General features: G+C 36.2%; 1 protein-coding gene across 3 annotated transcripts in view; it reads right to left on the bottom strand.

Moving 5' to 3' along the window:
• The window catches only part of TENM3 (teneurin transmembrane protein 3), a 1,359,158-nt gene that overhangs the window by 983,167 nt on the left and 348,946 nt on the right, over positions 1–27,045 (bottom strand). For all 3 annotated transcript variants that reach the window (XM_064510997.1, XM_064510998.1, XM_064511002.1), the window contains exon 5: positions 24,917–24,983. The gene's annotated coding sequence lies outside the window, so the exon portion shown is untranslated. The remainder of the gene's footprint in view (positions 1–24,916; positions 24,984–27,045) is intronic.

The raw sequence follows: 27,045 nt of genomic DNA, 5'->3' as shown, positions 1-27,045 counted from the left end.
CAGCTCTGCCACTGAAGTTGATTCGCAGTGAAGAAAAGTCAGTATTTACTATGTAAGAAAGCACATTTACTTGTGACGCACTGACTTTCTTAAATTTTGCATTAAGCAGCCAAAGGAATAGCCACCAAGCTTATAGAAGAGATTTCTGTCATCTGACGAATTCCATGTAAGAACTTGTGTTCCTGTCCAATTACGCCATCCGCTTCTAACCTGTCCTGCTCTACACCCAGCCTAGAGTTCAGGCATAAGCAGGTGTCTGCTAAAAGAAAGTAGTCATTTAAATTGTTCTGTTCTCCAGTTTCCTAACAGTGTTTACTGACAGCAATACAGTAAGACTATGCAAGACATTTCAAGACAAGATAAAGATATAGATATAGATATAAAATTAATCTAGATTCTCCAGGTAAAAGGAAGATAAGAAACTCATTGATACAAAGAAATACTAAGAGAATATTAAAAAACTCCTAATTCTAACTAAGCTGGTTAGCCTTTCTAGGAAACATCTGCAATTGAGAGAGGAAACCGCCCCCCCCCCCCCTTTCCATACATAGCGTGGCTCCAGAAAAATGTATTTACAGAGTGAAATGGCTGGTGCTAAAGAAACAATGTCTACACGGTATATATTTCAGGGGGGTTTTCTTCAGCCTGGTGCTGCAAGTGAACGCCACTAGAGGCTGGAGCGTATTTCCTCTGCTCCTGGAGCAAGTTCTGACTTCGTCTCACTGGAAAGGAAGCCCAGCTGCAGGATGCCACCCTGCTCTAGGATACCAACCTACGTGTGGTAAGTGAGGAGGTTCACAGGTGCACCCCTCATGTGAACGGAGGTGGTATTGTAAGGAACATCCACAGACCCATATTTATGGGTCTCAGCTTAAGTCTTCAAAATTAATATTACTGGATTCTCTAAATGATAAGCTAGCTCTTCGTATTTTCTTATGACACGTCAACGTGGCAAATTTGAGCAAGTAGGGTAAATGATGCTATGATATGCAGAAAACAAGAAAAATGTCATTAAGAAAACTTACATGTTACATGAAGAAATACTGGTATATTACAGTATATTAAAAATCCCATAACAAAAAAACAAAACAAAACGAAAAACAACCGCATTTGCCCAGAAAGCAAAACTAAGGACATAAATCAAACATATTAAAGTCTTGTAATATTCAGATCAACTGCACTGTGCAGAAAGTGCAAAATAGAAACACAGTCAGCTTAGTAATAAATTTCCTAAGAAAAATGTTATTTTCTTAGTTTTCACCAACTTGTTTACATAACATTCAGTTTTTGTGTTTCAGTGTATCATGACTCTCTCTAGTACTTTGATCTTGAAATGAGGACTTTTGTCATATTTGAAAAGGAATCTGTATACAAATCTTCTGTTCTCCACACTAAAACCAAACTCATGGTCGTGTATGTAGCTACAAAGCATATCAAATTACTTTCAACACAGCTTTTCAATTTCAAAGTATGTAAAATGAATATAGGTACGCATTAAAAAAACACTATGAATTAGTAAAGTCTTTCTCAGAGTATGTCTCCTTATGTACTTAGCACCCCTTGCAAACAGGATCATTGCTATTTAAAGTCTTTCAATCATCTAAAGTCATAGCTACATTTCATGGTTTGTGCTAAGAAAGATTGAAGTCAAAACCAAAAAATTAAGAGAGTTTTCTATAATTATCATCATCAATATCCACCAGAACATGAAATAGTTGCAGACTTACCTTGGTATCACGAAATCATTTTGCTAGCACCACTGGAAATCCCTTAGCCAGATCTTACTAAGCATAAATTTCTAGCAACCTTTAAGCATGACACATTAAGAGTACTGTATCCATATAACAGACTGCACTGAGTAATCTAGCAGTGCAGTTATCCATATTTATCATGCAAATTACCCAGCTTGTCCTCTGCTCCATTGTCCTCTGCTCCATGAAAATAAATTGGCAGATGAGAAACAAAATATTCTGTGCACCAAACCAAGAACTAAGTGCCTTTCAGGTTGGTTTGTTGAATTTCTCCAATAGTTGGAAGCCAAGATTTAAATAAAAATAAGATAACATTAGTAGAAATGTATATATCTAGAAAGGACCAACCCACATGAACACAGTGCTTTGAAAATTGCTTAGCTTACTCACTTAAACTGGTATGTTCATAGCTCTTCATTTTACAATCCCCAAAGATATCTTTACTTTTTTTCCCCAAAAAATATCTGAATTGGTTTACAGAACTCACAGCAAATCAGATTTCATCCCCAGCTTTCCCCAGCTACTGGCTACAAAGCTTCCCCCATGCCAAGCCATCGAGAAAGATGCTTTACAGCCACAGCAAAGGTCTGGTTCAGAACTTTGGCACTTGCTCTCCCATCCACTGAATAGCCAGAATATAGGATTGTGTCACTGAAAATGCAATTTCAAAAGCCTCCAGATGATTTATGTACATAGGACTAGTATTCAAATTTAATGGAGCACAGGAATCTAGAAACAATAAAGGAAATTCTGATGAGATTTCAAAATAGCCCCAACATGGGATATCTGTTAGAATTAGGCTACAGATTCCAGCCTTCTAAAGTTTTCCATGGTACCTCCTCTAAAGCAAAAGCTACCGTCAGAAACCCATGCTTGATATAACTTGGCAATTCCTTATATTACAAAATAAGACTTTATTATTTTTCCTCTTTATAGGATTATCTTCCAGCTCAGATACAGCCAGTTATGAGCCTTGTTTCATGTTACTTTAGGGCTGAAGTTTTTAACTTATGGAAATGAAACATATGCAATCATTTTAGTTGGATTTCTCCACAACATTTTTGAACCTATTGCCCATTTTCCATAAATCCTGAATATTTATGATAGTGAATTTCCTACCTAACTGGCTGAACAGACAGTCCCTATCGAGGAAAAGCTGAAAGAATGGCTTGAAAGTTACCTGTTGTGTTTAGGCTGCTAATTAGTATATGCAGGGTACCAAAGAAGCCTAAGAGCACATTTTCCCTCATCCATCTGGTTGGTAAGGGAATTAGCTAAACACACTGTCAGGAGTTTAGAAAGTGCAGGGTAGGACCCTGGAGGTAACGCGAAGGAGTGAAATTTAATGAACTTGTAGGATGTGGAAAGGATCCAGGCTTACTGCAGCATGTGATTCAGGACACAACCCAAAGGGAAAAGGTTAGCATTAATAATATGATATTTTAACCACCCAAAAATGGATGAAAAGGTAAAATTGGTCACTGAATTGAGCGGAGAACATTAAAGAGAGTTTCACACATTCCCAGTTCTTCTAAGTGTCTGATGGCTACAATAATGGCACAGCAAAGGCTGGCTCATCATGCCTGTCCCAGACGTGACCAAAATGCCTATTTTTACGAAGTTGCTCTACAAAAGAACAGACGCGGAACGTAAGGACTACTATTATTTCAGCTCTGCCTTAGCGCTTATACACAATCTGCAGCTCAGAGATGCTTCTGCACTATCATCTAGTATACAGTAGTCAGCAAAGTCAATGCTTCAGATGTTTTGTCTTAGAAGTTGTTTAAAAACGAACAAAAAAAAGCTTACATGAAGAATAACTGAATAGTTTTCGCTTAGATAACACCTACTTAAAACCAGTCTAATGATTTCTTAATGGTCTGCAGTAAACTATTAATGCATTTTTGTTATGAAAAATTTTAGAGAATATCCTCATAATAAGCATTCAGCACACACAGTTTAAAATGTTGTTAATAAGCAATTAAAGTATCTGTGATATTAAAAACTGAAAGAATACACAGAATATATCAGTCAGTCCTTCAGAGGTTGCATTGCATCTGCTACATTCTCATTCTAGCAATTATGCCAGACTTTCTCGTGCAGTCAGGTGAAGGGAATCTCACTCTCTCTCACACACACAATTTTGCTTTGAAAAAAAAACAAAGATGAAAAAAATTGAAAATTTTCATATTCACAGATTATTTAGGAATTTTCTTGCAATTTGATTTACACTTGTTTTTAAAAGCATTACATGCAAACATTGATTTTGTTCCCCTTGCGCAGAAAAGCTCTGAAATATATCCTTTTCAGATTTCAAGTTAAAAAGCACATTTTCTTCGAAGGATCTCTTAAGTGTCTGAGGAATGCCTCTCAGCATAGCCTACTCAGGGGCCAAAATGGTAGAAAAATAAGCTTAAATAAAGTGCTGTATTTCCTGCACATCGTATAAGCATGCATGCAAGTTTGCTGCATGAGAAAAATTTTCTAATTCTGAAGACGGCCTGAACTTCTCAATAACAGGACGAGCACCTCATGAGCAATCTAATGCAGTATCCTTTAGGAACTAATGTCAAAGAATAGCTTCTTACATTTGTAGGTGTCCAAGGGACTACAAGATCTTGAGTTTCATCAGTGAAGAGCTGTTTAGAATGTGAAGTTCTGTATATGCTCAGCAGCTTTAGATTCTTGCTTCAGCTGTGTTTTCAGGATTTATTGAATACCTAATCTGCTCTGGGACTTTCAAACTCATTTTCTCTAAGTCCCAAGTCTCTAGAGCTCCTGATCTTCTAGGCACATTAAAACATGACTAACATCACTGATCTTCTAGGCACATTAAAACATGACTAACATCAGCGAATGCAGAACAAGAGACGAACGAACAAAAAAAGTACAATAAAGAGATGTTCTGCCTGCCCCAGCAATTGGGAACAATTTTAGGAATTTGGGCTACCTCGGTTCAGTTCAGATCAGGAGCAAAATGCAAGAGAAATGTTTGACAAGACTATGATGAAATGTCTCATTTCCCAAAGGCTGCGTATATGCCCTCTCTCAGAATGCTGCCTGTGTTTTACACTTGAGGGTTGTTTTTCCCCTTGTTTGTTTTTTGTTGTCTTTTGGAAGACTGCTTTCAATCCAGATCTTTTCTCCAAGGAGCAGTAAGTGGGCAGGAAGATGAGAACTTCTTAAACAGGCATTACCCAGTGAGCAAACATTTTTTTCAAGCTACTTTTTGTTTTTGTACTGCATTCTCAAGTCACTATTCAACTACCCTCCAGCCTACGATAACCATTTGAAGGAATTCATTTGACTAAAAGAGAATTTGTGAAACTTTTATGAAATATTACTTCATATGAAAGGTGACAAGTGGGTAAAACATTATTGTTGATGGTGCTGTACAACCCCAGGTATCTGTAATGTAGGGATTAGATTAAGGCAATTTTCAAAGTTCTCCTGCAATATATTGTCCACCTGAATGGAAGGAACGTGCATTGAGAGCTCCTGTTTGTAAAGTTTTAGAAGTGCTAGAGTTACTTCTGCAAACTGGTTAAGGAGAAAAGAATTTTGAGAAGTAGAAAATTCAATGCTTCATTTTATTTTGTGGTTATAGACTTTAGGACAAGCTAAACATTCAATCTCTTCTCTAGAAACAAGTTTTCAGCCTTTTATATGGGTTGCATTGACAGCTGGGGTAAAAAGAGTTGTTTTAATTAAAACTCTTCTCTGGGGAAGATCTGGTAGAACTAGCATCTGTAGCTGGCCCGATGAATCTCCAGTAAACAAACAGACAGGGTGCTTCAATACAAGCTTCAGTGTTATAGAGGATTACAAAAAAGCAGTTTTGCTAGCATTTCTGAATATTCTGAATACAAAGCAGTACTATTTCTAACAAAGCTACCTTTAAAATACACTTGCTTCTGAAGTGACAAATACAACTAAAGCAAAAACTGCTCTAGCTGTACATTTGTAGTTAACAATATTTTGGACTGTACAAATACAATTTATTCTCCTATATATCCTAGCATGTTTTGCACAAATCTGACTCAGACCAACATTATGTTTATAATAAAAAGCTATAGAAAACCACATTTGAAAACATTTTTCTGAGGGAAAGTAGTAGTTTGGAAGCCCTAATATTTTTGGTCAACTTAAAACATGCCCATACGATAGTTGGCGCTAAGGGAAGTGAATTCCACAGTTTAGACTATAATGACACAGTTACATTAAAAACAGACAAGCAAATATATTTAAGCATACCATTACATGATGTTTTTGGAAGAAAACTTGAAAAAAATTGTGGGCTAAGAAAGTCACTTAGACATTTTACCACTAGTAGCAGACATCTTCATACGCTACAACTTTCATAGTAGCAATTACAGCATAAAAGCAATTACTCCCTTTTCTACTCAATCTTGAGTTATTGATATTCTTAACAAAAGTCTTATTATGTTTTTAACTGACCTTATTTGCACCTTCATTCAGACTGGCAAACACATTATGAGTATTTATTGCAAATAGATCTGGATTGTCAATATAGTTCAGTTTATAATTCTTATGCTTGGAAATTATGTGAAGCTGGATTTCTATATGGCGTTTACATCACCTTGCACTCACCAACAGGATTTTTTTCCCCAGTATATTATAAAGTATCTTTCTGTATAAAGAATTACAAGTCACTTCACAGATGCATATATTTTGATCAGATTTTGTCACATGTGCTGACCAATTTAGGCAAATTGATCAATAAAGTGTGCAGTGCAGCTCTTCACAGACCCAAGAATCTATATGTGTAAATTTGACTATAGGACCCGATCCTGAACATAGAAAAACATTGCAATGTTGAATCTTCAGGTACCAAAGACAGAAACCATCTGGCACAATATAGAGACATTAGAAGGCAAGGGACCAAAAAAAAATATGCTAAGCAGTATGGAAAAAGTGTCAGGAAGCAATCACTGACACATGCTGCTTTGTCATATAGTTTACTCCTCCCACCATCTTTTCTTTCTTTCATTAATGTAATCAGAAAAGGTATCCAAATACACTTTTTTTGCTTTTTGTAATGACATTATGACCCCCCCCCCCAACATGGTGACATTATCTCAAAGTATTATCTTATGTTCACTAAAGAATTTTTCTCTTCTGTTTAATAGTATTTTTTAATGTGTCTAAATATAAATAATTACATGCTTCGAAAAGTTCTCAGTATTATCTATTGAAAAGTACAGTTACCTCCTAATTTATAAATATGTCCCTCAGTACCTGTCAAACTAGCTATCCTTTTTCTTCTCTGCCTTTGGAAGAGAGGCATTTCAGAAACAGATAAACAAACAAGAACACCACCAACAACTAATCATGAAGTTGTATGTATATTAGCTTTGGTATATCATATTTTATATATAAAGATCTAAAAGTATAAGCTCACTTTATACACTTATGACCTCTAGCACAATTTGAAAGTGGGTAACATTGAAATCTATTGCAAATCTTTTAATCAAAGAGAATGTTACAGACACCCAACAAATAGATGAAGTCTAATTTTATACAGCAACAATGGACTATTTCTTAAAAGTAATTCCAGTTCCATTCATAGCTTCCACCACTGTAAATTATAAATCAGCTGCTCATAATTGGGAATTTCTCTTTGATTAGTCTATTATTTCATATTATCATAAACTACACTTCACAGCTTTTGGAAACTCCCAAACTAGGTCATGACTTAACTGTGGAAACTTTATGGAACATTCTCGCTTTGCAATGAAAATACTTAAGGGAAATAAGAAATATATGTTCTTCTCAGTTAAAATATAAGTTTCTTCATTTAAATGAAAAAAGTTCTTTGCAACGTTAGATTTTCAAAAGATTTCTCAAGACTCAAGAAAATACACTGACTGATGCTTGTTTTAAGTATATGGAATGAATAATGACATCTTTTTAAGTAACAGAAAATAGCTGCCCCTGTCACATACAACCTTATGAACTCCCTTCCTCTGCCAATACACTGCTGTGCACAAGATTCACCTACAAACTGGGTAAAAATTAGTAAAGTGAAGAGCAGTTAATTTGATATTCCATGAGATAATCAATAAGAACAGAAGAAAATTTAGATGGCATAAGACTAATTCTGTGGTTTTGATTCACATGGCTACCAATATTGAAACACAAAAGGTTACACCTTGGTTGTCCAAACAAGGCAGAGATATGGACACATCACATCTGGCATGTGCATGTGTGTGCATATTCAATGCTTGCATATCACATTACAAACTTTAAATTAGCTGTTCTTATTTTCAGTCTAGGAAAACTGAAGGCAGAGGCACTGTGATGATGGAAACAACTGCTAGAAGCCTGCAGTAATCAGTCTTTATAATTTCCACTGGCCATTCAGAAACTGTCTTAACTATGGTTCGTTACCCCATTTGCTGCCCTTCTCCCCCACCCCAAATTAGAATAAAGCCAGCCAGTCAAACCGCGAATAAGCTGTGCTTCCTACAGGGAGGGAGGAGAAGGGATGGAAAAGGTAGGAAGATGACATCAGAGACCAGATTTCATTCTGGGAGCTTTTGTTACAAAGGAAAAAAAGACCATCAAAGCTGAAATCATGTCTGATACCTCAGAACTGCAAAAAGAGATGCAGCAAACAAAAGTCTCATAAAGTCATCTAAGATCTGAGCATCACTTGCTAAAATATTATACTGACTTTAATAGACATGTCCATAGAATATTTCCATAGACTCCTACATTTATGAGCTTACTGTCACTTTAAGGAAACCTCTTTACAGCCTTTATGTACTTGCAGTTCAGAGGTATTAGTTTTCTTGTCTAACAAGTTAGAAATAAAACTCTACCATTCGGTAACTTACATTGCACTATAAATCTCATTACTAAGAAAAACTTAGCTGTTTGTCTCAATGTGATATTTTAAAAAAAGACTCAGACTGACATACTGTAGAGTCATCTATCAAGTCAGAAAAAAACCACAGCAATACAGCTGCTTTGCTTGTTTGCATAGAATTAACACATAAATTTTAAACAGAAGGGAAAACACCATATCCTTAAGTCCTGCATAATTAATTGCAGCTGAAGGCTAGCCTTTTATATTTTGGTGATTTTCAAAGTATTATTCTAGTATTGTTATGCTGTATTGATATAAAAACAAATCTATTGCAATAAGAGCCATGTTTTCCCTAATACTTCATTAGTAACAGAGAACTATTTTATAGTATTAATTTCTATATTCAATTGATATAAATGAGCAGAATATTTCTCTTCCAATGCTTAAACTTGAAAGACAGTTTTATCTTTTTTTGTGACTACACACACGTTATGTACACAAAATGGATAGGTATTACAAATACAGAGTGCAGCTGGAAAGGCTCACTGATAGTGAATGCAAGACCCAAGTCCTTCCCTCCCACTCTAATTTGTAAGAACGTTATTTCCCCAATGCTTTTATACCATGTATTTATGCAAGCGTTGCACTGAAGATCTTTCGCAAAGATGCATGTTCACCCTGCCCGTGTCCCAGCGCAGTCAAAGAACAGCACAGCCAAAAAAGAAAAAGTATTCTCAAGTTCATGGCTGAGAATAGCTTGAGCTTGAGCTGTGCTTCCATAACCACTAATAACAGATCTGTGCACAGCAGCGCAAATGTGATTTGTATTGGACATGAGAACACAACTGCATTTTCCCCCTCAAATTAGGTGGTGCACACAATAAAAGCCTTTGTGAGAGCTTTGTGCTTTACACTAGTTACATGACAGCTATGGTAGAACAGATGATAGTCAATCTGGCATAAAGCCTGACAATAAAGTTAACTTGTCAAAATTCCCAGAAAACTGTTGAGTTCGCAGAATATGTTTGTAGTGGATCAGTGCTCACCATCGTGTAGCTGTGACATTCTTAATTAGAAGTAGTAGGAGCCCTAAAGCCAGACCGAGCCTGCTGTTGAACCATGGCCTCAGAGCAGCTGAGCACAGTTTGAGCACAGCACTGCGCTGCAGCTTGCTCTCGCTGAGGCAGTGTGCAGGCACCCAGCCGCTCTCACGAGGAGCAAGGCAAACAGACTTTACCACACATAAAGCAAAAGCTTAAAGTAGGAGCAATAACTTACTTGTTGTGGCCCTTGTGTTGCACAAAAGATGTTACGAATAATTTCATAGGTAAAAAATGGTATACAACTCTCTTATTGCTTGGCTTTCTTGAGCTGCAGCTATGTACCTAATTCACCCTGAGATTCAGCTATGCAGAATCTCAGGCTAAGAAAACATTAAACCAATAAACACTTACTACACCTCCCAAAATAAGAGCTGCTTTTCACTATACAAGCATGCCATACTAGTAGTTTGCATTGGATTAATCCAAAAGGAAAAGACCCTTTCTTTTTAAGTGGTTTAAAGACCCTACAATGAGCCTTGAAAGTTCCTACTTCAAAGTTTCTTAGGTTCACACATGTGCAAGATAAGGTCCTTCACCAGAGAGAAATTATGCCCTTCTTTTTGCAGCACTTCATTTCGAAAGTACAAAACACTTTTCAAAGAATAGTAGCATAGAGCTCCTGAGGAATTTGACTCTATTTCAGCTTAATGCATGATTTTTAGTTCCTTAAAAACAGTACCAGAAAATACAGACAAAATCAAGCCCAAGATTCAGATATCCCAAGGTACTAGCTAATCAGAAGTATGTGAGACAATTTTTAAAATAATATGCCATTCATCTGACAAACATGGATTAAGGGAATAATGGATAATACTACAATGAAAAGTAAATCTTGGTCTTTTCTAGCTGTATTTGGTAAAACTATTTTCTTTTTTCCCCCCCTTGTAATTTTTAAATACATAGAATTACATTACCCCAACTAGAGTACTTAAATTTAAAATAAGAATATTTTGCCTACACTTTTGTGCACGTGTCCATCCACATCAAGCAGGACCACTAAAAAAAGAGCATTAAGAGCAGTTGTTTAATAAAATAAGTTTCCTAGTGTCTCTTTTAAAGAATGTAATCCTGATTAGGTATCTCTAATTTTTCAAATGCATTAAATAGACTCCTGTATAACCTCTCTTCTTTCTTTTATTTGCTAATGGTACCAGCATTTTGCTGTATTGGCTGTACCAGTCCCCAAAGCAACAATACCTTTGTGAGCAATTGCTAGCATTCCCAGTGTCACTAAGACCATACACATCCTCAGAACGGCTCCTTTGCAGCTGAAGTCCCTGCTTGCTGTGTCCAAGGTATCCAGGGAGCTGCTCCTTGCCCCAACTTTTGAGGGCTGCAGGACTGAGCGCAAGTGCTGCTACACACTGCCCCCATCAAGGTGCATTCCTGGGAACATGCCCAAAGCCCCAACAAGAGCAGGCAGCATGTCACAGGGCAGGAACGATGGCCACATTCACAACAGGAAGGCAGCCTGCTCCAGCCAGAGGTGGAAACCTTCAAGGAGAAACTATGTGGACTAACAATTCAAAGACAAAAACGATTTGCCCAAAGCAAGACTGACGGCAAAGTATAGGGACCTAGGCAACCGTAGTAAGTTATCGCAGCATAACGAGAGCTGGGTTAATCAGAACTTGTCAGTGAGCAATCACATCTGACCACACGTATTCTGAAAATGCACTTTTCCTTCCAACAGAGCCCATTCCCTCTCTCCTGAGCACATCCACACAGCCTGGTACAGTGGCCTAAATGCTGCAACTCTGCAGGCCACTACATTTTGATCATGTGCCTGGGTCCACAGCAGTATGCATAGATCCAAGTCTCTAAACACAGATTGTTACTATAGCCTTATCTTTGAGGTGAAGACATATTCCGAAGCAACCTTTATGAATTAGTGTATAACACTAGCAACTCACTCTCATGTAGATATTTTAATATATTTCATACTTTCTTTCTTTTTTTTCTCTCCAAAGTCAGCTTATGTAGAATGCTTATTTTTCAGAACAGTTTTCACTGTGATAAAAACCTTAAACCAAATATAAGAAAAGTCATCCTGCAAGGAACCTGCAGCAATAGCTCTAAGATGTGCTAACAGCCATATTCAGCTCAACGAAGAGAGAATATTTCACTTACACATTTAAAGAAGACAGTGTGTTGGCGTTGTTAAATGTTTAATTTCTCATTGAAGAAAGAATGGCCAACAAGGTGCTTCTCAGTTTCACTTTGCAAAATGTAAACGAAGAAAATTATATCCCAGAAGTTTCCTTGGTGCAAGTTAGTAAATTTATTGCTGTGTTGACAGAATAGAGTCACGTTGTCTATTGGTTACATAAATACCAAGTATATTTTCTTTTTAAAGCTGTTTGGAGCATTCACTACCATTACTTTCAGTTAGTAGAAGAGCACAAACTTAAAGTGTTACACGACCAATATTAATGTACTAAAGCCAAGAAGAATTATATCCATATGAATTAAGCACTGTGATTAAGAAAAAAGAAAATGAATGCATGAAAGGTGTGAAAAAAACTTCATAATAGAGATGTTTCCTTAGAACTTTTGATAGGTTGATTTTTGGGCAATACACTACTCTTCCTGCACAACTAAGTTAGGATAAAACATTTACACTGCTCCTTTGATTTTAGAAATAAGGAATACTAACTTCAATTCCTGATTTTTGCTAATGTAAAATCTGTGCCTTTTTGTAACAATCTGCATGTGAATCACTTAAAAGTATTCAGCTTCATTTACTCTGACAGCTCAATAATTTACATGTTGATCGTTCTTAATTTGAATACTTGGAATTTAGCAACACCTTCACGCTCCTACTTACATATTCTTAATTTAACAAGCTTAACACAAACATGTTTAAGTCAAATTTAGTGGAATCAATTTTCAAGTCCAATTAACTTTTGAGAAAGTGATCTGAAAATCTGCACAATCTATTATAAGGGACAATTTATCGAGCAGATCACATACGGGGAACATATTTCTACAAGGAGAATTCCCAAGCCTACCTTGGCTTGCAGAGTGTCACATATTTCAAAATGCAACATGGCCCTTTTTTCGTGAATTTCCAAAATCATTCTAGCCTACTTCTGTGCAATAACTAATCTCCCATATGTGGAGATGTTCTGCTTTGGATTCAGAATACACAAACTCTGAAAATCTCTCTCATTGGATCTGAAATACTATTTTGTATTTCATGCCTTTATCAGTGCAATCTCTAGAACGGAGAAGACAACCCTTTGGTAAATCCCAGAAGTTCTCAAGTTAACAGAACTGCTGCATAGCCAATTGCCACAAGAACCAGCTTTCCTTTCTGAGATACCCACCCTAGGTCTCAGAGTAGCATATAGCTAGAGGCCATGCAAGAGTAAAAAGTGGAGCTGAGGAAACTGAAGATTTTTCAGCAAACTCTGAGGCGGGGGGAGAAACAATAGTAGAGCTGCTATCTAGCAGAAGTGTGAATAAAATAGTATCCCCATTTCTCCTCCTCTTCAATTTGACCAGGCTGCAACAACATCTTACCCATCTAGCCATGCAAGACAGCTGCAATCAGAGAACATAATAATTTATTTTTTGAAGGAGAAAGAAAATGTGCTCTTGGGTTTATCGGCTGTAGACGTTTCTGGAGCTGTTTGCCCCCTCTGCTTTAATGCTGTAATTCTTTACAAAGTTCCACGCAAAACCATTCATGTTTATTTGCCAGCTCCTCTTGCATTCCTCAGAGCTCTTGGAAAGAGCGGTGGCACTCTAGAATTACAACTCTTATTCCCACCCATTGATCACATTCACAGATTGCACTGTTGACCAGATAGAATAGAGTATAAATGCACAGAAGACAAAAACAAGAAATAAAGAATTGACTACTTCTGTGAATTAGTATCATGGAAGCTTGGACTCTTTCAAGACAAGAAAAAGTTTAAAACCTGCTTTTGCACCCAAAAACACAGTAATAGAAGAGCAAAAGTAAAAATCGATCCATACTTGTAACTTTTCCTGGGATATTTTTTTTCCTTAGGAAGGACTCCTTCTCCATTAAAGCTAGGAAAAGGTATATGACTCCTTTGGGAGTTTTTCTGAAATCATTCAGGAGTGAGACAGTAATTCTTTATGAACATGTGACCCATTGCTCCTCTGATCGTTTGGTTCTTGTATGTAGTTATCCTAAAATTCCAGGAACACTTCATGAAAAGAGACTTTTCTGTCCATGAAAAGCAACAGCAAGCCATATTATCTTTCTTGGTTTGCCCCTCATCTGAGCAAATTTTTGAAATATCCTGGCTCTATTCTTCCTTGCAAGCCTAGCCACATCCACTGGAATTGTTGAAAACACATTCACAACAGATTCTTGACAACATTGTGAACAGGTCTATATTTGCTTAATTTTACACCTCAGTCTCCTCTTAAATAGGTTTTAGATTAGAGACGTGCAAATGATTTTTTCTTCTGTTCAGTATTCAAAGTAACCAATAAATGAAAAAAAAAAAAATTTCAGTGGACCTGTAATATAACTTGTAATATTCAACAGAATGAAATACACACACATTGCCTTTATCCCAAAGATGCTAAATCCACAGTGAGTGGGTTTTGTTTTGTTTTTCCGTTAACATTTAACTCCTTTAAACTGGATGACAAATTCTAAATGAACATTTCATTCAGCATAAGATCAGAACACTGTCAAAATGAAGTGTCTTATCAAGAATTATTTGCAAAATAAAGGTTTGTCAGTCTGCTGTTCCACTTCCCTGTAAACTGTACAGCCTCACAGGGTCAATCACCCTATGATCGGGTCCTCAGACATTTTCAGAGGATCTGGATTTACCTTACCTTTTTATGCAAAGAATCTATAGTACTACTCCGGTTTTCTTAGCGGAGTTTGTTTAAATATGTGGGATATTAAAATAGGATGTCATCCTCAGACAATAAAGAAATTCCTTGTAAAGTTATCTTCCTAGCTCACTTTCATGTTTTGATAAGCACTGAAATAGTTAACACTGACTCAATTATCAGCTTTTTTTTTCCCCATTAATTCTCTATAGAATTCCATATACTAGAGGTGAAAATTCTGCCCTTATCAACATTTTTGTCTCCTAAGATCTTTTCCCCTGTGCATAACAATTAGCTTCTCATTCTGTGAAACTGAAGAAGCTACTGTTCTTGGTAACTCCTTGTTTTTGCATTCAATTAGTTCAGGAGTTTGTTAGTAGCTTCCCACTCAGCTAATATTTTTAAATTATTGGGTATATATGGATCTGTTTCTGAGTATTTTCTCTTTTGCAATTATGTGCTGCCTTTTTATGACTCAGATTTTTAAAGACTGCAATGAGAATGAGCAAAGAGTCACACATTTGAACCTTGAGTCCTGAAAGGGAGATAATTTACTTGGTTCTCCATTCTCTTCTTCTTATAACTGCACTAGAATGAGGTTTCCAAACGTTATGGCTGATGCACGTTCTGCATTGAAATGATACACCATGCCCCTGTGATCCTTACCCGTGCTCTGCCTTTTGACTGGCTAGCCACTGACTTCTCTATCCTTACAGCCTTACTAAACCAGCAAAAAGAGGCCAACGGGCTTACTAGCAACACACAAAATACAGAAAGGTCACAGCAGTAAAGCAGAAAGCTGTATTTCTCAAAGTATACAAAGTATCTCATTGTTGGTATCTTAGTTGCACAAAGATTATGAAACAGAAATAGTAAGTGGGCTAACATGAATCCATCTGCCTGAAGATACAGTAACAGAAAAGGAAAATTTTGTTGATTTAAGTAGCCCCTTGTACAAGCAGGTGTAATTTTTAGAACTCCGTACCCTCCAAGGAGTCTCCTGAGGTCACAACATGAGCTGTCATTGCCACTTGTGCCATACACAGATACATTTGTATCTTAAGCCTGCTTAAAAAAAGAGGCACTGTTTCAATTCTGTCATCTTACTAGGCTGATACCAAGTCACAGATGGATCACAATTCTTTCCAGCTGTTTTCTGACAAAGGTCACATTGATTTGCTCTTGGCAACATGACAGAACTCTGCAGTCTGTGATAACCTGCACCTCAGGATCCAAAGATGCCCTATCACGTGGAAGTGTGGCAAGACAGTCTCCTGACTTCTGCTGTGGTGCACATTTATGAGCACCATACTTATCCAAATTCATCCTAAAATAACAGGAATTGATAGATACGGTCATATTTTTTCCATCTCTACTATTTGTTCCAGATAAATGGAAACTGTATAATTTAGATCAGAAATTGTAATTCAAAATTTGTAAGTGGTCTTTTTTTTTTTAAAAAAAAAAAAAACCCGTCTACTTCTGACAATATTTTAGAAGTGTACTGCAAACATGCAGTATAGAATCCTTCTGAATTTGAAAGGAAGCCCCAGGATACCCGTGTGTCCTTCTCAGCAGGGATCCTCAGGAACAAAGGGCTCTGTGCTTCCCTATTGCTTGCTTAGGAGCTCTTATGACATTTTCATCACCTGGATCCACAGTCTAATTGTGTTTTAGATAACTGTCTTTAGACAAATTTAGACAATATACTTTAGACAAAAAAAAATTCTTTGAAAGCTTAACATGTTCAGAAGTGATTCAAAGCACAAACAGTAACCAGAAGTTAAAAAAACAACAACAAAAGAACAAAACCAAAAATCCTCCATCATCCAAAGCCACAAAATGAATCTAGATCAAAAGATGACTTGTTTGATAATGCTAGAGCTATAAGGTATAACAATTATTATATCAATTCATGTTTTGGGTGAGTGTTGATGCAGTAATTATATAGCCTCAAAAGACTTGCAGATGCAGAAGTTCACTTGCAGATGCAGAAGTGCACTGCATGCTAACATTGTGATAACCTGTTTACGTCTGTTATCACACACTTTCTCACTACATAAGCAATGATCATAAGGTTTTAGCAATTTTACTTTATTCTAACATCTAAATAAATATACATTGTTCAAATTATTCCATAAAATAGATTTCTCAATACCTACTAATTGCATTATTTGGTGTTTACCTAATGAGGAAAAAAAATCTAAATTCAGACTGTAGAAACATAAGATTTGTAATATTATGTATATAAGCGTATGAAGTATGATATGCTCCATAAACTTTCATTATTTTCACCAGTTATTTGCTTGCCCCTAAACAAGATTGCATATGTAATATTATATTTTCTTTAAAGTTCTGATGACTATTTTAGCCATACATATTTTTGATGCACATTAATCATGTTTTTCCAGTTGTTAAATTATGGTCCTTTTGGGCTTGGAGAGTGGAAGGGAGGACACAGAACAAGTATAGGTTGGAAACTGTTTTTGTAGAAAAGGGGGATTGTTTTCTGGAATGTTCAAGGTTTTTTTGTTTTTGAAAATGTTAGACTTTTCATTCCTAAATAAATTGTGTTAATTCTATTTTCATTTAGTGTTCGGTATTCTTCTATCCCATAGATATATAAAGTTATTACTGGGAAACACTTGATAAAAAAGAAAAATGTTTCTACAATATTTAAAAACTTCAAATCATTTCATGTTCTGGATTAATTAGAGTACTAACAAATTGAGGTATGGCAACAAAAATCATTGCTAAATGCTGTAACTACTGTTGCATGTAGTGAAGAAAAATAAAATGGCAGGTCCATTCACTTCTATTCCCATTTGATTTGACTCAGCATTAGCATAGAAATGATTTTGACATTACCTATGATTGACTCATCTCAGTTATCATGATGAGACATTACAAGTTATCCTTTATTCCAGAAAATGTAAGGGGATCTTGAAGAAAAGCTGCAGCATAGTTCTGGAGACAGCACTAAAACAGGAATTACATTGCAGAAATTCGGCAATGCTTATTTACTTGCTGCTATTTTTATATTCTTAACAGTTATATACATAACAGCTAGATAGGCAAATTAGCCTTTTATTTTACATTGAAATCCCGTGTTAAGCTTTCACGTTATTTTGACTTCTCTCTTCAAGACCAATAACCCAGTACAGCAAAAACACTATGCAATAAACTGCACACACTCCACCACCCGACCAGGCCTTCCTGAGCATCAGCAGGCTCGCCACCATTTCAGAGAGAGCGAAACACAGATACTGAGAGTTAAGGACAGACTTCTGAAGGTGCTTAATGTAACTTATTCTTAAGTGCACTTGGAAGGAGCATTAGATGCACAAGTACATTTAGAAATATCAAAATATCAAAAAACTAAGCTTCCAACAACCTGAGTGCCCAGCTTAAAGATACAAGCAACTCAGAGTTGCTTATAGATGAACGCGACCACAGTCCTTAACACTCAGCTAAAATTACTGTTCTCGTAGGCATATTTTTACAAGACCATCAGCCTTCATAGTCTATTTTTCTACTATCTGTCCTCAGACACTCATTTTACTTAGTAATTTTCCTAGCTCTGAAAACAAAATGTGAAATAGGAAGCAAACAAGCATTTGTAGATTACCTGAATTAAGAAACTGTCTATTTTAAAGTGACTTAGCATCTAATTCTTCCTCTGTAGAGGTTTTCAGGTATGGTAAGTCCAAAGCCATTTATAAAATAAACACAGAACCATTGCACAAAGAGCTGCAGACGAGCATCGTGTAACCCCGCGCCCAGCCACTAATTGTTAGAGTAAGCACACTGCTTAATCTGAACAAAAACCACTAGCTTATTACTATACTAATAATTAAAGAATGTTCTAAAAAACAATTTTTAGAACATTAGAGGCTTAAAGCAATAAAATAAGAACAAAAAAAGTTTTACCTTGGGAATAGCTCAACTAAAATCATAATGCTTTCAGAAAATGTATTCGGTACTTGGCTTATTTACATTCATGTGCAGGTATTCCCATTAACTTCCATTGATATCCGTATGCATATTCTGTTGATAAGCAATGTCTTATGGAAGAACTCCATTACTGCTGGACAAAGATGAAGCACTGTTCACCAACTCGGTAAGGTAAGGTCATTCTAATTACCTTCTCCACACTTTATTCTCCCCTCTGTGGCCCTAGTAATCATGAGGACTCTCTGAAATGCTGAGACAGCATTATACCAATTTATTTTGAAAGATCTTATGTATAATACTAATCGTAGGCAAAGCATATTGGATATTTGCTGAGGTCATCTTTAAAATTGTTATGCTGCATACTATGAACAGGGCAATTCCACAGGTTTGAATGCTACATAAGCAGCATGTCACATTACTGCCTGTGGGGAAAGTTTGTAAGTAGTTTCCAAAAAGCCCAGATGTTGGGCTGCTCTGTTGAAAGTCAGTCTCTAGTGACCACATGGGATTTACTCGTGCTTCCCCAGTACTGCAATCCTAGTGAAACTAATGACCTCAGTGCAGAAAGAGTACCCATAGCTCTCCAAAATGACTGTTTTTGCTGCCCATGTAGTGCTTTGTACTACACAACCTAAGTTGACTAGCATTTTTATCATCTTGATTTGATAGGCTTATCTATTCATCTAGCCCATAAAGTTGTGGGGGTTTTGTTTTTTGTTTTTTTAAATACTGAAGTGTAAAATACAGTCCACCAGATTAGTGTCATAGAATATTCTCAATTTAGGAAAAGGAGAAGATTGTGGTGGATTCACGTCCACCTATTGGGTTGATTGAGGGAAAGCACTGTCAGATGCTCTGGAAAGATCAAAATCTCATAATTTAACTCAACATTGTGTCTATCGGCTGAGCATTAGAAATGACAACTAACAACTGCAACATCATTGCCATAATTGCCACTCTATAACAAAGAGCTTCCAGAAGGGAAGCAGCAATTACAATGTACTTTTACTACAGCAGTCAGAAATAATGGATTTTGTACTGTGGTGATATTCATGCGCTGTGAATCAAAAGGTCTGAATAGCTCAGTAACTTTTTCCCAACACGCAGCCAAAAGTAGACACTTAAGAGGAGCATAAAAGAACAGGAAGTATACCATCCTTCCCTCAGCACTTTCCCAGCCCCCAGCTGTTTTCATTTCGGGCCCTTCCTCAGCTGGATTCTCTACGTTTCTTCCCGTAGAGCTCTTAAGGCAAAGTTCATTTTATGCTAATTAGCACACAGCAATGTAAGTAGAAATAGATGTTAATTTCACATTTTGTAATTAAAATTTAGGATGCAATACGTTCATACCACACCTAATTTTGCAGCCAGCTGTGGTTTTCAGGGTACAGCCTGTAGCTCTCCCCACAACACTGCCTTTTGAAAGGTCCTACTTGTTTATCTGTTCCACACTCCACTTCTGTGACTGAGAAGAAACGGTTTTATGTTAAACTGAAACGACTTCATTCATAAAAGCAAATCATTTAATAGGCAAAGATATGAGTATGAACATTGAAAATACAGACTTAGTTTTATTTACATGCCTAGCTCAGACAGACAAGCAATTTTTTCCTTCTACTACATCTCTACTAAAACTCGGGTCACCAATGGATTTTTTTTTTTTTTTTAATTTTTTATAAAAAGTTTTATGGTAGCTTAATTCCACCTTATTTCAAGAAGGTCGGTCACATGATATTCCAATATAGTCTATTTGACACAGCTTTCCCCATAATGAAGCAATTCATTTCCCTCTAATTAGAAAAAAAGACTCCATGGCTAGCAGAGCAATAGTCTTCTCAACTTCAGTGAGGACTTGAGGCTGCAGTCTCTCAGAGGCACTTTAAAAACCTCAAGCCTGATTCCTCCTCTCTCCTCCCCTCCTACAGGACCAGAGGGCCAGCTGTGCTTATCAAAGCTTGAGACAACCCTGTTGCATAGTACACTTAGGCCTAACGAGGTGGCTGGCATCTAGGCCAAGGCACATGCAGAAAGCCAGTTGTGTGAGTAACTGAACATGAATATTCATCAAAATACTAAAGATACTCAGTTTCTTTTCTGGAAAGTGATTGCACTTTGCTTGCACAGTAGACCCCTTTTCAGTCAAAAAAAAAAAAAAAAGAAGAAAAAAAGAGGAGACGCAGCTTATGAAAGAACGAGCTGCAAGAACAATTCATCCAGTCTGTAATTCACTCCCTACTCATTTGTATAAAAACCAAAAGCACCCAAGAACACTCCCCACTGCCGCATCGCACACCAAAGACAGAGGAAGGCCAAGAATGGTCTGTGGGTTGGATTAATTGTTCTGACAGATCAGATCCAGTAGGTTGTCACCTAGTCTGGAAGTACCTAAACCTGCAAGTCTTTTAAGAGTGATCTTTGATAAGATACAAGCAAACTTGTATGCCAAATGAACTTTACATCATAGGTAGACAGATAGACAGTATCTTATTTCCTACAGCTATCAAACTGCAAAGACTGCATATGCGTATACATATACACACAGAGACATGCACATATACACATAAAGTGTCTGTCAAATTGCAACATTTTATGTATACACATACACACACTTTATATAAGATATATATAGTGATATTATAAAATTTTAATGTGTGTATCGACTAATTTGTTACATATGTTAGCAAGATGCACTTCCCAGTGTTTGGTTTACCTTTGCTAGAGTCAGAGAGTTAACTGAACAAACTGGAAGAGACTCAGCTAAATATTTTATTCCTATTAGATTCTGAACTCAATTAATCCTTCTAAGACCAATAACACTTTTTATTCTCAAACAAGAATATAAATCTCATCTCATAAGCTTCAACACTGACTCTATCCCATTAAATTCCACACAGTAAATGAGCAACTTTTTGAAGGAAACGATACCAGTGGCTAAAGTAATCAAGGTACACATGAAAGTGGTAAAACAGAAGAGAATAAAGAAAGAAAAGATATTACTACAATTCTGATATTTAGACCAACTGATCTTCTAAGAGTATCTTTTATGCCTTCATTTTCTTTGATCTGCCAACACCAGCTTTTTGTTTGTTCTTCCAGTTTAATGTGTTCTCTGCTAGTTGAAGAGCTTTTAGTTGTGACCCTCATTTGTGAAAGTTACCCTTGAAAGCATTTCTCCCAGACTATCATCATTTTGATTCCATGCTAACAATGCTTCATTTACACAAAAAAAGAAAAATCCCCCCAAACTCCCACACATCATGCACGTATCATGTCTTGAAGCTCATCTGGTTGAATAGTATGACACATGCTCTCTCTCAGCTATTGCTGCACAAAAGTCTCACCTACATGAACTGGACTACAGTAATTATTTTACATCTGAAAGTGAAGTAGAAGTGATCTGTTCAGAATGGCTTAATTTACCATGATCTAGAAAGTCTGTACTTAAATACACCAACACTCCTTTTAGAGAGCTGTGTTTCTGTAGTCTGCTACAGGCCCTACCTGTAACAATAGACTTTTGAACCATGCAAGCACCATAAATACATTAATTTCTCTGAAAGGAGGAAGGAAAAAGCATTCTGTGGTGACAGACAACTAAAGGATTATCCAGCTTCATCACATTTTGGAAACAAAACCCAATAAAAAGTCAAGAGGGAAGCACATTCATGTTAACACCTTGATATTCATAAATTTTAGATCTTCAGACTTTAAGTAATAATCTTTGTAATTTCCTCTTGGCAATCAAATAGTCTGCAGCAATATTTAAAAAAAAAAAGAAAGAAAAACAAAATCTTACCCCCAGTAGTTATTTTGCCCCTCAGATTCAGGACGAACTCAGAAAGTAGAAAACCATGACCAAATTTTCCCAAAGATCACCTACCAAATAACTAAAGAAATCAGTATTAACTTGTAGGTGTGCATATAAAATAAAGTAGCTACAGCCATTGCTATAAAAGATCAGCCATGACTTTGGAACAGGAAAGATATTTACAGTTATCAGAGGATTTAAAAAGCTTCCTTGCTCACTTAAAAAGCTTACTTGATTAATCTTACAAGCATAATGCAATTTCTCACTCCTGTTCCACACACAAGCACCACGGATTAAACTTTCTTCTTAAGGAAAAATGCAATCACATTTATACAATCACATTTAAAAATAGGAATGTGACATAGTGGAGGGGGATGCCATCTTTGGTGAAAATTCTCTCTTCCCACCATACTTCCCTCTTCAGGAGACACAGTGAATTTACCTTTTTATTATTATTATTATTATTATTTTTAAAGATTATACTCCCATTGATCATCAAGTTTCCAAGCAGGCATCTAAAAAATTTGATTAGTAGAAACTTACAGTAGAAGCCATGGCTTTCACCTTCATATTTGGATATAAACCTACTAATTCAATCAAAATCAACTATTTACAGTACTGTGTAAAGTTATAAAATACTGTATCATCTCTACTTATCAGCTTTCTCCAGCAGAACAAAGAGGATGCATAAAAGCAATTATGTAAAGAGATCTTCCCCTCCAAGATTAAATCCTGCCTGTTAATCAACTCCTGCGAACTTTTAAAATTTCAGTTTGCCTCTATGTTGAAACAAAACCTCATCTTTACAGCTTGGAAATAGTTCCTTTCCTTACATTGCTTCATCACTTAGTGGCAAATGATATGCTTACGCTCAAGAATATTGGAGGCACGTGGAGACAAACACTGCCCATTAAAGAAAATGAAAGCTGGTAGTGGGGAGGGGGGAGAAGGAAGCTCTGAAATGAAATCCTAATTCTTTTCATTGATTTTTCTGCAACTCAAGTCCTGTGAGGAGCTCTTAGGAACAGACTCAACTGCTCGAGCAAACGCTTCCATGCATGCTAGGGGTTTCCTTCCCCCGCCCCAACCCTTGTTATTTCAAGACCACCACCACAAGCCCCAGTCCTCAGCACAGAAAACAGTATCACACAATGCACAAAGATAATTTTTTCCACATAGACCACTGTGCCATTAGGAAACAAGTTTAAACACCAAGCTTGTGATGTTCAGGAAAGAAACTTGCATTTAGGTAAACACTTCTACCAAACCCTACAAAATTCTCTGTTGCTTTTAATAGACTACTAGCAATGATTGAAAGAACACTACCAGAAAAGCTTAGAAAAAAGAAACAGATGCAGAAAATTATCAGGCTACAGCACTGTCTTCTGAGATGCTCCATTTTACACAGAGAAATCTCATCCTACATTAAGCATAACAAAATTGTTGGAGGTAAGTTGAATTAAGAATACTCAGTACACTTCTGTATTAGAATACTTCATCTCTTGATTCAGTTCCAACACTTGGCCGGGGCGGGGGGAGATTAGTGGAACTGTTTTTGATAATTCACATACAGAGATGAGTTTCAGGAGGGGAAGAAAAAGAAAAAGAAAAAGGAGAGATTTAGTATCAGATTTGAAAGCAAATTACTAAGAGGAGTCTTACCAATCAGTACCATTACAGAAACGGTTGTATTAGACCCCTCCAAATATTACAGGGATTACTCTCGTATGATCTTGCCCAGAGACAGCCCCAAGCCCTGACGTCCTGAGGCCTGAAACACCCTCTAGCAGTGTCAGTCTCTGCCACTCAGCGTGAGACTGCCTGTCTCGCTCCAACAACCATTATTCAATGTCTGATGAAAACTGAAGGCAAACTGGAAGCTAACAAAAAATAGAAGCTTCCTAAATTAATCCCTCGGTGGTAAACACAGCAACTAGCATGCTTATACTTTTACATTCAAGTGTTCAATAGGTATGTGTTTAAAATACATTTCCAAAGGATACAAATGTCTTCATTTGCATAGTAATTTCACCTTATGTTGTTTTGTGTGAAGATTGTTAATAGTTATTAAGAAAAAAGTCTCTGTCAAAGATGACAAAGACTTAAAAAGATTGCTGATGACACACGATGTCCAAGTTTTTACAGCCAGGAATTCAAAATAAAGAAAAAAATGCAATAATCTAGAAATAGCTTATCATTCCCAATATTTTTTCTTGTTCTAATCTTTCAGAATAGTGACATTTGTTTCGCTCCTAACATGATAATTAGCTTCATTTCCTGTTATCCACTGAAATACACTAAAACTTCTTGTTAAGTTATATTAGCATTTTGTTATTCATTTCTAATTGTCTTTAATAAAAAATATGTCATAAATGCAATTATGGCATTCAGTGAAAGAACTGCAAATTACAACTGAATGAAAATGGTGGCATTGACTCAAATTTATTTGTTCCTTCCGTGAAAGGTCACTAAGTATTCTGAGCTGGAACCACCTGATGCCCCGAGAAAGAATCTCTCTGTAGCATTACAGTATAAGCCATAGCTGGTAGTCATATTAGCTTTCTAAAACACACAGCATAAATGTCACAAACATTGAGCATCTTTAAAAAATAAAAATAAAGACATGTACATAAATACTTACTGTTATTTCCTTGCTGTAGAATCTATGTTCTCAATGAAAGCTTGAAGTTAGAGCTCGAAATTATTGCCTGTTAAAAAGTCAAAACAGCATGAATATGTTAATTTAATATAGACTAAACCTTGAATTGCAACAGCTAATAAGAATCTTTTCATACCATAAATAAGAAATATACTCACAATAACGTCTGTGTTTTGTTTTGTTTTTCATGAATTAAGAATCACAAACGCAGTGCAAGTGGAAATTATGTCTTAATAGAGACGCTGTCATAGACTGAACTAAGAAATGCCACCTTGGGACCATGGAAAATTTCAGAAAGTGCACAAATAAAAATCTAGTAAAATGAAAAACAAGCCTTAACTCATTCTAGTACTCCAGCAGTAGACAAATTATTACAATAAGGACATATTCTCTCCTATTACTGGCAATATTAATAAGCCACATTCAAAGATAAGGACAAGATCATGCACAGCTGCATTGAGCATGACTGCTGACTTTTTAACATTGAAACCATTGTGATGGTATCTGCAGTTTATCTGTTCTTCCATGAGACTTTTCAGATATCTCAGATCTGTGAAAAATAGCAGTCTGGTCACACTGCCAATACCAGTTCTCTCATTTCTAGGATCAGCAGTTAAATAGCACAAGGTTCTCTTACAGTATTATATTCTGATTTTTGGTATGAAGAGTGCTATTGCTACAAGTGAAAGAAAAAAATATTTCATATCCTTTGTTCATCTTTCAAAGGGACAAATTACTTTGGAAGTAATCCTTTCTCTACATAGAAATACCAGCCTTTGCTAACCGAGTAGTAAACAATACTATTTGTATTAAATATCAACAAAATCAGGCCTTTAAGATCCATTAAAAGTAGTTAAGCCCACAGTTAACTTTCTGTTCTAACACGCAAGATCTTAAAATTCTTCATGTGATTTTCTACATGCTAAAGTGTTGTGAAAAATCCAGTTTTATGTATCCAGAGGAATTGATAGCTTAACATTATGAAAGCAATACAAATAAGGATAAACATTATTTCAAAGCTGTCACATTCTGAACTAAAATTATCTTTCAAAGTAAACACTTAAAATTAAAAATGTAAATATTTATTTACTTTAATATTTAGATATTTAAATTTCAAGTACTGTTGTATTTTTTCTTCATACGTACATTTCCATATCATAAAAGTGAAATTCTACTATATTTTAAAACATCATCAGTATGTAACATACTTCATATAACAAAAGTTGAGATTTCATGTGAAAAGCAAACCAGTTCTCATACATCAGAAAACCCTTATTTTCATGTTTACTAGCAATGTAACTGGGATAGAACTCTGTTTCAGTTCCTTTAGCCTCCAGATCAAAATGAAAACAAACAAACAAAACACACTTATGCTACACAGAAGATGATGTCAAGAGTCACATAATAATGATATTTATACAAACCTTATTATGGGTAACACTAATTGAAATTTCAATTGTACTTGAAAGATGAATTTTAAATTATGGTCCAATACCACTTATTTTTCAACAGAGACTAAAAAAAATTGTGCCAAATTTTATATTTAATCTTCAACTTTGAGAGGACTTATTCCCATGCGTCACTTAACTAGAAATTCATTGGGTTAAATCTGAACGTAAATTATTCAACAGCTTTACAAACATGCACAAATACCAGGAGGGCTTCATATAAAAGACTGCAACCAAGCTTAGAGCAGCGGAACTTGGGGTTAGCACCATGCTAATGGCATGATGAGAACTAATAAACTGGTATTTTAAATGGAAGTCTTTGCTGAACTATGCAGCAATACAGCAAAAAGCAAATACCCCACTCCAGAACACCAACAAACAGCCTACATGTGCAGACATGAGATTAGATAGGTCAAAACCCCCACCAGAAATCTGTGACTGGTAGTTTAGTACTAGGTAATTCTTAATTAGTGTTATCACTAGTAGTCACAAGACTTCTGACAGATTGTCTTTAAAAGGCTTTTGTAATCAACGGAGTAAAAAACCCTTCAAAGACACCCACGAAGACGCATTCGGATTCCTTGCCCTTATTGCGCACTCTCACTCCCTGGGGATCAGACCTGCTCTGTGATCAGCGTGGATTCACAGAGTAAACCGTTAGCG

This window comes from Dromaius novaehollandiae, chromosome 4 (genome assembly GCF_036370855.1).
Source record: "Dromaius novaehollandiae isolate bDroNov1 chromosome 4, bDroNov1.hap1, whole genome shotgun sequence".
In the NCBI taxonomy this organism is placed as follows: Eukaryota; Metazoa; Chordata; class Aves; order Casuariiformes; family Dromaiidae; genus Dromaius; species Dromaius novaehollandiae.
Note: the sequence above shows the minus strand (reverse complement) of the source record. Positions and strands in the feature narration are given on the sequence as shown.